The following is a 12,694-nucleotide window of genomic DNA, read 5'->3' as shown; positions in this document are numbered from 1 at the left end:
CCCATCCTTGAAGTACCTACAAAACCATGAAGTAAAACTAACCCCACCGTAGTACAATATTTAGAATCTATTGCATTTTTGTTTAGTCTGCTAACACAATGCTAGACCTTGGCATTTTCCATTGCTTGTAGTTTCTTTGTGGAAGGATTTAATCCCATTAGGTGGCAGCTGTCCTTGATCCAAAATAACATTCACTCTCTCTTCTTTGTTTCAGATGCAAACCAGAAACATTTGTGACTTGCTTTCATAGTATCTAAAGCACTTGAGTTTTTAATTGATTATTTTTTTTAGAGCAGCTAAGCTTGCCGTTGGAGAATTCTTTGAATTTTCAAACAAAGCCCAATGCCACAGAAATCCTGCAGAGTCCCAGCATAAAGCAATATTATATCCTGAAGAATGCATTGATTTCAGGAGCAGCCATGCTAACATTCGTCAACAGTGTCCTTCACTGCCCCCAGTAGACACATATAAATGGCCTCCTGCTAGACAAGATTGTCATGGTCTGTAGCCTGCTCGCTCTCTCCCCGCACATCTCGGACTCTCAGGCTTCACTTACCAACCAGAGCTACAGAGTCCCCAAGGAAGCATCCAAAATATCAGAAAGCCACGGCTCTGTGCACGAAGCTGAAGGAAAAGAAAACAACCTCTACGTTCTGAGCTAGTTTCCGTAAGAGCATCTGGAAAGACGTATGGGAAAACATCAGGGAGAAGATGACTCGGGGCAGAGCCCCCAGAGTCACCTTTGCTCCTTCAACAATTCACATTGTCTACAGCCACACTATCAACGGCTGCATCAAAGCTTTCTGGATGGTTTTCTTTGGTTAAATGAACAAACAAAAAGGAGATGAAAAGATCTAACTAACTCCTTCCATCTTTTCTGTTAAGGCAGCCTAGAAGGAGGTGGGGACGACAGAAATATAACATAGTAGGAGGTTATGTTTACCCCAGTTTTCTATGATATTAACAGAATACATCGCAGACATTAGACTATACACAGCAAATTTCCTTTGTTTCTGTCCATCAACTGTGACAAGCATCCTCTCCCGCCAAGGGATAATTTTAAGTATTCTGTTCGGATGCAAACTGCTTCTACTCCTGCTAGAACTTCCAGAAAAGCAAGTGCTTTCCTCACATACATAGACCTCAGCAAGAAGAGGACAAAGGATCACTATCAGCAAGATGTGTCCAAGTTGGTATCAGAGAGTACCTATGTCTCTGATAGTCTGTGTATAAAGAGTTTCACTACTCTATCATTCAAATCGAAGGCCAGTGATATTCTTGACTGTCCTTGGGGGAGTTCTTTTGATGGTGTGGGGTGGATTCTTTCAATCTCATTTGAAAATATAATATTTGATGTAGGGTATATGTCTAGCTTTGTAATCCCTGCTCTTCCTATATGGCCCTGGTACTGAGACAGTGTCTGATCTCCCTTATGTATGGAAGGTTGAAGGTAAGACTCATCAAGATCTATTGAACAGCCTGTTTCTTGATCTCTCTTGAAGCTTGATCTTTCTTGAAAATTTCCAGAGCTTCTATCCACAGCCAGGATAAAAAGAAAATGTACCTGATCAAGAAAAGAAGTCTTTTTTTTTAAAAAAAAAAAAAAATCCCAATATCCAAAGAGCTAGGGAGATCCAGTGAGGAGAAAGCTTTAAAGGAAAGGGAGGGAAGCTATGTGAACCGATGTGGGATTCTGTGCTAACGGTTTGTGGTTTTCATCCATGGTTCCCAGCGTATCACTGCTTCCCAAGGCAGGCCATAGAAACCAGAATTTTGCTTCCTCTGAGCAGGTCAGAGAAACCCTGATCTCCCCATGCTACCACGTCAGAGCTACTGATCATAAAGTGATTCTTCCTCTTCCCTTGTCTGATGGTAAATGACTGACCTCTACTTGGGAAGAAAATTTGTCACATACCTACACTACAGTAATGCCAAGGAAAAAACAGAAAGTCCTTGTTGGGATTCCCTACCCAGTCTATTAACAGAGCAATATGCATTTTTTGTCCTTTCATGTCTTAATCTGGTTGTCTATACTTAAATCATGCCCAGGAAATGATGATAAACCAAGAAAGTACAGGTATGGCCATCTTCAGCTGTCACAAGGGGGTACAGAGAAGGCAATATTCTCATACTGGCCACATATCGCACCCTGTACATCTTTTCATCTGCATCCTCTGTAGCTGTCTTTAGTGAATCTAAGTAAGTATTTCCCTAAAGTTTTTCCTGTGTAGGAAAATTCACCAAAATCCATCAGGAAGATAATGGGAGCTCCGGTTTGTAGATGATGGATCAGAAACACAGGCAAACAGCTGACGTCTAAAGTGAGTGGAGGCAGTCCTGAGACTGGATCCTTAAATGGAGAGATCTCACATCATCTCCAAGTACATCATGCCAGAATCCAATTAAAACTAAGGGACATCCAGATGGTTTCCACTGCAGGACTGATGGCTTGCTTGGTGTGCGAGGAAAACTACCAACACACACACACACACACACACATTTAGCATCTGATTTTTATGGTGTGTGAGGAGAAGAAAAACAGTTTTCTTTCCAACTCAGATTCTGTTTTTTAGCTTTGCTATTTATGGTGCTTATCGCCTTTGGTGGACCGAGTGCGTTGGAGGCAGGTGATTCAAAGCAGGCAATTCCCTTTTATGTGTGGATTTTGATAATGGCACCCATATCCCTTTGAAAGAACACTACATTTGAAGACGGTTTTACCCTAAGGTGTAAAGACATGGATCCCAGACAAAGACATATTTTTCGACAGAAAAGAAGCATAATTTTATGAAGGGCTTAGACCCATGGGTTAGATCTTTGGGTTATTTTCTTGCAATTTAAATTGTGAACTAAATATGTCCCCTAACTTGTGTGTTGAAAATTGATCCCATTGTTGCCATGTTGGAAGGCAGGACGTCTGTAGAAGGTGTGCAGACCACAAAAGAGGTTTGCTTTCATCTGCATTTCTGCCACACAGAGATGAGAAGTATGTGTCTCTTTTGCCCTTCCTCTTTAAGAAGGGTCCAAGCAGCCGGGTGGTGGTGGCGCATGACTTTAATCCCAGCACTCGGGAGGCAGAGGCAGGCGGATCTCTGTGAGTTCGAGGCCAGCCTGGTCTACAAGAGCTAGCTCCAGGACAGGCTCTAAAAAAAAAAAAAGCTGCAGAGAAACCCTGCCTCGAAAAAAAAAAAAAAAAAAAAAAAAAAAAAAGAAGGGTCCAAGCAAATGGCAATACCTGGATCTTGGACTTCCCAGAGCCCAGCAATCTGAGAAAACAGATTCCTGCTGCCCTTCATAAATTACCCAGACAATTACTGTTATATCAGTACAAGTGGACCAAGGTACCCACCTTTCTAGTCTCATCTAATGAGCGGGCTGAGTAAGTGGGCTGGAAAGGTTGGAGTGGAAGCATCAAGAAAGACCGAAAAAGAAATGGCTTTATAGTCGTCTTACCAATGATGTCACTCCTACGGGCAGCAAAGACTCGGGGATAAACTCATGACGTTAGAGAGAAAGAAGACAACTGGGAGGAAACGACAGTGTTAATCAACGTGGGAGCTGTAGATGCTCATACAATATGGAGGGTGGACAATGGAGAGCGGTGGAGCAACGTGAGATGCAGGAGAACACTTTAGATCCAGAGTCACAGCACAGCAGATCAAGGTTTACCTTTACCCTGTGTGCACAGCAGGAGGCTAAAATCAAAAGAGTTATGTTTTTTAAACTGTGCCAGTAGCATATCCATCACTTAAGTGAGAACCCTTAACTACAGTTATCTGGGCAACTTCTAGGTGAATCTTTCAAGCAAACTGTTAAATGGATCACATGAGAAAGCATATGAAAGTATTCTTAAAACCTTAAGAGAGACTTCCAGAAACTCGGCAGATTTTCCTTACTCCATTACAGACAAAGGTGAGAGGAAAAATGCTTCTCTGCAAGTTCCTTGGTACCAAGCTGTGGTTTGCAAGTGTCCCTCCAGGGCCCATGAGTTAGGGTTCACTTTCCAGTGTGTGGAGCTATTGGCAAGGAATGAAACTTTTGGGAAAGGTCTGATCACCAGGTGTGATGGTGCAGATCTTTAATCTCAGCATTAGGAGGCAGGGGCAAATAAATCTCTGTGAGTTTGACACTAGCCTCTTCAAATACTAAGTTCCAGGTCAGTCCAGAGCTATATAGTATGACCTTGTCTTTTAAAAAAGGGTGTGGGCGGGCATCTGATCTATATATTGAGGACGCTATCGAGCCCCCACCCCATCCACCCTTTTCTTTTGGCTCCCTAGTGCTAATGAGGTAAACAGGTCCCTCAGTCACGTGTTTCCACCTTGATACAGTAAGCATCTGCAGACCCAAGGCAACGGAACCAACCATGGACAGAAACTTTTACAAACCATGAGACAAAGGAGACTTCTTCCTTAGATAAAGATTAGCTCAGGTGTTTTGCCACAGCAGCAGAATCCTAATACAATAGCTTTGCCCGTAAGTCCAAAGGGGAATCCTGAGAACACACGTGATATAAATCAGAACCAGAACAGAATGCAAAGCTGATGGCATTTGTGAAGTGGGGTTGATGTGAACTGAGAACCTAGGAGCTTGTGGTTGGAGAGGTTAGCCTTGGATCTATGTGAAACTGGGAGAACAAAAGCTAACTCTTTGCACAGGGCACAACTAAAAATTTATCCAATTTGACAAAAGATATCTTTAGGAACTTTTCTAATCAACTCAGAAAGAGATAGAGAAAGCTTACCGCTCATCTAAAGACATGAGCAAATAGGAGAGAAACTTATGGAAAATTTTAACCACATGTATGCATTGCTGCACATAGGTAAAGAAGTTGAATCTATTCAAGTAAGCAATATGAAAAGTTAAGTCATAAAATTTGCATGAGAAGCTGGTTTTGTACTATTAAAAATCTTAAAGTCTGTAGTGGAAACACATTCAAAACAACTCCAAGACAGTTTCTGTTGTTTGCTTCTTTTTTCTTCTTTATTTTCTTCTTTCACATCCAGAGAAATGAGTATCTCCAGAAAAAAGTAGGTCCTGCAGAATATGGGTTCACAAACTGTAAAGTTACAAACCATATGAGGAAATGAGCCACCGTGAAGGAGAGTTGAGACATAAAACAAATGAAAATTAGCCATCCAAATCTTGAGCATAATGAACCTGAGATGGTGTAGATCTTAAAAAAAAATTAAACAGAACTCCTGGGAATGAAAATGGCAGCCAGAAACATAAAAAAAACCTAAGGAATGTAAGTTTTAGTGTGGTAAGAGTTTACCTGTTTTTGTATAGTGATAAATATTCTGAGAACAATAGAGTCTATGCGATATTTATTAATGTCCTGTCTGAGAATCCACACGATGTTCCGGAGACATCAGAGTCAAGACCTATCCAGTTCCTGACCGTAAGGACCTTTCATCCTAGAGAACAAAATTCCAAAAGTCTTAGTAATGAAGCTGCTAAGTCTTAGTAATTCGCAGCTGAATCAGAATATAATGAGTTCCCACGGAGAAGTGACGAAACCTATCTTCTGGGCTTGCTTGGACAGAAGCTGGTCAGCAAAAACTTTGTAGAACTATTTGATATAAGTTTTAAAAGAAGGATGTCATTTTTAGATCCTAAATGAGAACGATATTAAGTAGAAGGTACACAGTAAGCAAAATGCCACAAAGCTCAACAGCAGGATGTGAAAGTGAAGGAAAAGGAGCTGGGGTGGACCGCGAGCATCCTGTGGAATTCAGAAGGATGTAAAAAGGACTCATGGTGATACAGGCTCAGGGACAACAGCAGGATGTGAGAGCAAAGGAAGAGGAGCTTGGGTGGACCACGAGCATCCTGTGGAATTCAGAAGGATGTAAAAAAGACTCATGGTGATACAGGCTCAGGGAAAGGCTGCTTGGTTTAAATCTTGAGTCTGTAACCTATCAATAATAGAGCCTGCTTCAAATCACTTAATCTCTCTGAATTTTAGTTTCTTCTATTGTAAAGAAAGGAGGAAAAACTGCAAAATTTTCAGGCATGATGTAAGCCCATGAATGCGAGCACTTGTCAAGTTCCTAGGACAATTGAGGACCATGGCTCTTACTCCTTGAAGTTTAATGTGAGGTCTTCCATTGAAGAAAAAAAATAAACCCTGACAGATCTGAATGGAGCCATTGAAAATTAAGTGGCTCCAGGTACATTTATTATGCCTTCAGCTTTTCATGTATTTTTTTTCCTGAGACTAATTTAGGTTTAAAGTACTTGCTCCTTAAATTGCATCTTGGTAAAATCTTAAGAAAGAAATCAATAGCTAATTATTGTATGTTTGATTTCCCTCTGTGTTACCCTCAGGGAAATAAAATATGTTCCTTCTGTAGCTAGTAAGGAACTCCACAATCATTCAGAGGACATGGAAAGGATCTCAAATTGCAAATGGAGACTGCAGTTCTGTTTCCTGGCCACCCAAGCCCAAATAATCTATATTAATTACAACACTGTTTGGCCAACGGCTCAGGCACATTTCTAGCAAGCTCTTATAATTTAAATTAACCCATCTCTATTAGTCTGTGTATCAAAACAAGGCTGTGCCTTGCTGGTAAGGTTCTAGCATCTTTCTCCTTTGGCAGCTCCATGGCATCTGCACGACTTCGCCTTCTTTCTTCCTCTAACTCTGTTTGGATATCCTGCCTAACTATATTCTGTCCTGCTATAGGCCAAAGCGGCTTCTTTATTAACCAATGCTAATAAAACATATTCACAGAACACAGAGGAACATCCCACATCATCCAAAAAACCAAGAATGAGGGTCAGTCATGCACATGGCCTGCCAAGAACCCATCCTGTAGATGGCAGCCATTGCTCTGCTGCCTTTATACTTCTTAAAAGCATGGAACTGGGGAGTCAGATTGCACCTCTGGGGCATTTGTGCTTTACTTGAACACACAAACTGAGACAATATAATCTGCAGTTTTCTATTTTAAGCCTCCTCTGAAGTAATACTCAACTATATATTGAAGAAATCAGTTAATGGAAATCCATTCCAGTGTTCCAAACAATCAACCTGCCTATGCTCCTCTGAAGCCAGGCTACACCAGGGCAGAGAGTTTGCTAAGAGAAGACTTGGTCCCCCAGTTGGTCCCCTCTCTGGAACTGTTTACCTTAAAGAGTGGAACATAAAACTGCTGACCTAATCAAAATGTTAAAACTGCTCTCCATAAAGGCAGCATCTTTGAGACCGAGACTGATCTAGAGGTGATTTCATATCCAAAGTTGGTTTGTAAGGTGGTTGGAGAATAAATTTCCCCATAGCTATCTTGTTATCAGGAAAAGGAGGTTTCCAGGCCACCACATACTGTGTTTATAAAATGCCATTAGCAATGCTACTTCAACCAGGCATGGTCACTAACTGCAAAGGACAAAAGAGACACATTTGGATACAAACTATTTCCTTCTCCCTCAATGACTCTTTACCAGTCCTGGGAAGGACAACGATGGAAATGAAGATTGATTCCCTGAGTAGGGGTGGAGAGTTTTTATGTTTCTATGTTTGGATGGGGTAAGAAACACTTGGTATAAAATATTAACACTCTGTCCTGGGGACTGTAGGCATTTGGGTAGGTAGGTGGAAATGAAGGGACAAACTGAGTGCCAAAGTCACTTTAATATGTAGAGAAGAGACACCTATTTGGAAAAATTTGAATGTGTTCCTAAAAAAGTGGAGGAGCCGACCTTTTCTTTAGATGGGCAGCAAGACAAGATGTGGCTAGAATATTGTAACTAAATATTCTAATACAAATATTCTAATATAAGTCATATGCACACGGGGAGTGTCTCTTAGAACCAAGCCACAAGGAGATGCCTCTCGTAAAACTTCCTCTCAGAAGCAGAGGGTTCCATGTGTCTAAGCACTTCCTTTAGTGTTAGTGCAAGGTCAGACCACATGTGGATGTTGAGTAAGGACTGGTTGCCATGGAGCTGGGGGATGCTTCATGACAACAGCCGACATCATTAAGGTTTAAAGCATAGGATACTATTTGGGAAACAAAATAAAAAGAAAGACATGGATAATTTTGATATTTTGTGTGTGTATGTCTAAGGGTGTGTGTGTATGGGTATGGGTGCGGGTGTATGTATGTATGTGTATGGTGTGTGTGTGTGTATGGTGGTGTGTGTATATGGTGGTGTGTGTACATGTATATGTATTTGAGTGTATGTGTGTGTATGTACGTGAGTGCATGTGCATGTAAGTGTATGTATATGTGTGTGTGCATGTGTGTGTATTTGAGTGCATGTGTATGCATGTAAGTGTGTGTATGTGTATGTGTGTGTACGTGTAGATGTATGCATACCTCATTGTGTGTTTGGAGGTGAGAGGATAACCTTGGGTGTCAGTCCTCACCTTCCATATTGATTGAGACTGGATCTCTTCTTTCATTTGTCAGTGCGTGGGTTAGCTGTCCTACAATATTACAGCGATTCTCCCATCTCTGCCTCCCATACTGCCAGAGGAGCACTAAGACATGCACTACCATGTCTCATTTTCATGTGGGTTAATGGGGATTTGAACTCAGTTCCTCATGCATGCACAGTAAGCATTTTAGCTCATTGAGTCATCTCTCCAGCCCTAGTGAATGAATGATTAGTTCTTATACTTCAAACGATTGACTCATTGTTGTCCATGTGTATTCTCTTAATGACTACAGCATCAGACAAGTACAAACAGAAACAAAAACTGCAGAGAGAAGTCATTCAGTAAAGGTCACAAAGTGGTAGAACTGAGAATTGAGCTCAGACACTTGTACTCCAGAATACAATGCCCGCAAAGGCTAAGGATCAAACAGAGGCTCTCATACATGGCAAGCAAGCCTTCTACCACTGGGATATACTCTGGCCTTAAAGCATGTACGTTAATCAGCCAAATCCCCGAAAACATAACTGCCTCCAAGCCAGCTTGGATTTGTAGACTAAAAGATGCTACAGGCTTTTGTGTTCGGCCACTGTGGTGGTCTGAAGGAGAATAGCTCTCATAGGCTCACATATTTGAGTACTTGGTGCCCAGTTGGTAGTTCTGTTTGGGAAGGATTAGAAAGTGTGGCCTTTTGGGGGGAAGAATGTCACTGGGGGTTGGACTTGAGCCATTCCCAATGTTTCTCATTCTGCCTCATTGCTGTGTCTCAGGATGGGAGCTCTTAGCTACCGCTCCAGTGCCATGCCTGCCTGCCTGTTGCCATGCTCCACACAGTGATGATTATGTGCCCTAAACCTCTGAAACCATAAGACCAAATAAACTCTTTCTTCTCTAAGTTGCTTTGATCATGGTGACTTATCACAGCAATAGAAAAGGAAGTAGGACAGCTTCATTATTCGACAAATTTGGTACAATGTAGTAAAACTGAGAGAGGATGGATGCATTAATTTAATGAGAACGAACTTCACTGAAATGGTTCTCCTCTTGATAGTTAACTCACTATCACTGCCTGTATTAGAGTGTCTAGAATCTTTCAATTTCTACATCTATGGTATCCTTATACATGTACAACGAGAAGGTGATGGCTACTGTGGGATTGAATTTTTAAGAATCAATTTGTTTGTGAATGATCTTTAGCTTCTTGGATCAAAAAGCTATATCAATGAAAACACAAAAGAAAGGTTCTGCCATTGTACCAGTAAATACTGGAAAAGGAAAGATCATGTCAGCAATCAGAATCATGGAGAGCAAAGAGTAAATGCATTTAAATTAGTGAAACAAATACATTACTGGAAATGATTTTCATACAGAGAAAACATATTTATACACAACAAAATTAATACAGATTTTAAGAGAACATAGAATTTCTTACCCCGAAGCACAATGAAATCACCTTTAACCATTTTTTATTTGGAAAATGCCTTGCAGTAAATTATACTTAGAATTTGAATGTCTAAGGGCAGCAGACACACAGTTTCACTGATGTTACCAGATGCTTAAAGAAACTGGGCTGCAGTAGTAAAAGCAGCAACAGACCTTCTCACAAATAGGATCAAGATGTGCACAGCAGGGTTAGCAGATCCTGCATCTGCTCACAAGCAGAGGCTGAGAGCAAATCATGCTCCACATTGTAAAACACGTTAGGTAAACACACTAAGTACATGTGCAGTCAGAAATCGTATGTCCTTCCCTTTAAATGTTACCTTTAAATCTGTCCAATGACACCTCAGCAACTGAAAAACAAACTTCCCCATCTCATGTTCAGACAGGCTAAAAGAGTCTACAGACCTCATACTCACCTTCATTGTTCAAAACCTTCCAACTGCTTCCAAAATAAGCTTCATTCTCCAAATCCCCTATCCTATAATATATGTAAGTTCCCATCTGTTAAGGTATCCTGTCCTTATTATCTGATGAGCTTCAATTCCTCAAGTTAAACTCTATCAGTGAGCCAAAATGGACTATGACTGTTCTTTGTTTTTCTCCCTCCTCACGGTTGGCAGGTAGGGGAAGCACTTTTCAGTCAGGGGCAAGAAGCTTCCACATTACGCTAGCATAATAAATAAATGAGGTATTTATGCATATGATGCCATGTTTTAAGTTGGGGAAGAACTGTCCTGAGAACAGCATGTGGATACTCTGATTGGTTAATCTTGACTAAATAAATGGTTTTGAAGTGTCCAGGGTATGGTAAGTGAAGTAGAAGTGTCTGTTAAAAGTACTAAATTAGAGCCGGAGAGATGAGTTAGCAATTAAGAGCACCTGACTGCTCAGTCATGAGGCTCAGAGTTGGGATCTCAACACCCACGTTAAGTGCCTCACGACTACCTGTAACTGCAGCTCTGGGAGATTTGACATCCTCTGCACAGAGGTGCATATTCTCCAACACACATATAACACATCCGTTTTAAAAATTCTAAAAATGTAAATGTATATTTAACTGAAGCCACTACTTAAAAAATGTGAAGGTAGGAATGACTGATGTGTTCAATGTGCCAGAGGGTGTTTACCATCTGCTAAAGGATCTTGATGGCATGAATGAATCGCTAGCTGAATAAATCGTCACTTCTTTTCTCATAATTAATTCATGTTAGCCAGATCCTTTAGTAGATGTATAAATCAACAATCAAATTCTAGCTGGTTGGTGCCAGGCACTACCAAAGAAGCAAATAAAACATTCTGCTCTTTGCCTGTGCTTTGGCCTCACTCAAACATCAAGTGCAACATAGCAAGAAGCAATTTTATCAAAATATTTAAGAGCTGAGAATCATTACATAATGCTCGTCTATTTGAAAAGTTGTATATTTAATGTCCTCAATCTGTATTGTACCGATTGTCAAAAATTAGATCCAAAGCAAGACTGAGATAGAAACATGAGTTACTTGAAGAACTTTCCAACAAAATCTTAAATCCATCAGGAATCACCCCCCCACACACCATTTTCAGTGTTTTCAATTACTTACTTATGTGTGATATTTGGGGGGGGAATACTACTTATTGCAAAGAATTTGGCATTGTGTATGAATTCTGTGCATAGATTGCCTGCTGCTGAGTCACTAGGAGGTTCTGGAGAGAACTAGATGGCACCGAGTTTGATCAGAGAAGACAGATCATATTTTAAAGGAATTCTCCCAGCAGTTCAGCTCCACAACAGAGTCTGCTGCTTTTGCTTCCGAGCTTTTCGGTTGCTGGCGCTCTGAGAGTTTAGGGATGGATAGAAACCCAGAGTATGGGTTCACATGGAAGGACTGTGTCCGACTGCAGGCTCATGGAAAGACATCTGTCCGGAATTTCTTGGCTGCTTTTTCATATTTTAAACTCCCCAGAATGAATTCTGTTCAATTTCTTACATTGGAACACCACAGATTTACAGTTTAGCCGAGGAAGCAATTCCATCCCATCATAATGCCAACGAGAGGGGTTAAGGCGGTCTTACGTGTTGGGCAGGGGAAAAGTCCAATCTAGATAATGGGTAACCACGCCGTCAAGCCCTGAATCCAGCCTTCCTCCTGCACCACGGTAGCCTCCTGGAGTCGCTACCAATTAAGAGGACCCACTTTCTAAAGAGGTTGCTGATGATGGCAGCCGTCATCTATGCTGAGCTTTTGTGTTCTCGGCATCCCACAGGTACAGGGAAGCCCTGCTAACTGGAGTAAGACGCCTTCCAACTTGCTTTTACCTCACTGAAAGTCTTGTTATTTCGGAGTTAATTGTGCAGTCTGCAGCGTGTCTCTGCTCCAGGAACTTGCTGCCTGCTCTCCGATCTTTTGCCTGCCTGTTGTTTCTCTCAGCAAATGGAGGTCAATGACTGAAATCATCAGACTGTAGGCAGCTTCTTCTCCACTAGCTAGCACCAGCAGTGCAATCTCTGATCAGGACAGACTTCTGCACTTGGTTACCAAGGACCTGAGAATCTGGGGATTATTCAAGAATTTCATTATTGGCTTCTTTTCCACCCACTATTACCTATAATAGCTGATGATGTACAGCCCGAGTGCGGTTGCAAATTTGTAGATGGGTCCTATGCCCTAAAGAGATGAGCATAGTCACCTCATCATAGATCCAAAGCAAAGAGCTATGGGCTTTGGAATATATAAAAATAAAAGCAACCCTGTATGGTCAGGTGGGGGTAGGCGGGAAGTCTGACACTGTAGAAAGGTCTCAGTCTGGACAATAAGGAAGCATCTTAAAGGTTCCTGTATGTTAGCCTTAGAAACACTTGGTTACTTTGGAATCACCTAGAGGAGT

The sequence above is a fragment of the Arvicola amphibius genome, chromosome 11 (assembly GCF_903992535.2).
Source record: "Arvicola amphibius chromosome 11, mArvAmp1.2, whole genome shotgun sequence".
NCBI lineage: Eukaryota > Metazoa > Chordata > Mammalia > Rodentia > Cricetidae > Arvicola > Arvicola amphibius.
Note: the sequence above shows the minus strand (reverse complement) of the source record.